Source organism: Nannospalax galili, unplaced genomic scaffold (genome assembly GCF_000622305.1).
Source record: "Nannospalax galili isolate Female #2095 unplaced genomic scaffold, S.galili_v1.0 scaffold334, whole genome shotgun sequence".
In the NCBI taxonomy this organism is placed as follows: Eukaryota; Metazoa; Chordata; class Mammalia; order Rodentia; family Spalacidae; genus Nannospalax; species Nannospalax galili.
In genome coordinates, this window is record NW_008336888.1 from 1,074,107 (window position 1) to 1,074,485 (window position 379).

Below are 379 nucleotides of genomic sequence, written 5' to 3' on the forward strand. Positions count from 1 at the left end.
GAGGAATTCGGTCCGTTAATATTTAAAGTTATTAATGAAAGATGGATATTGCTACGCCTGCTTTTTTCTTAGTGCCATTTGCTTGGTATATTTTTTTCCATCCTTTCACTTTGAGATAGTGTCTGTCCTTGAAAGTGAGATGAGTTTCTTGCAGACAAGAAAAAGATGGGTTTTGTTTTTTAATCCATTCATATAGTCTGTGTCTTTTTTTTTTTAAATATTATTTTTATTTTATGTGTATGTGTTATGCCTGCATGTATGTGAGTGCACTCGTGTCACGCAATGCTGTGGAGGTCCGAAGAGGGCTTCGGATTCCCCTGGAACTGGAGTTAAGGATGGTTTGTAGCCGCCATGTGGGTGCTGGGAATCGAACCCGGGT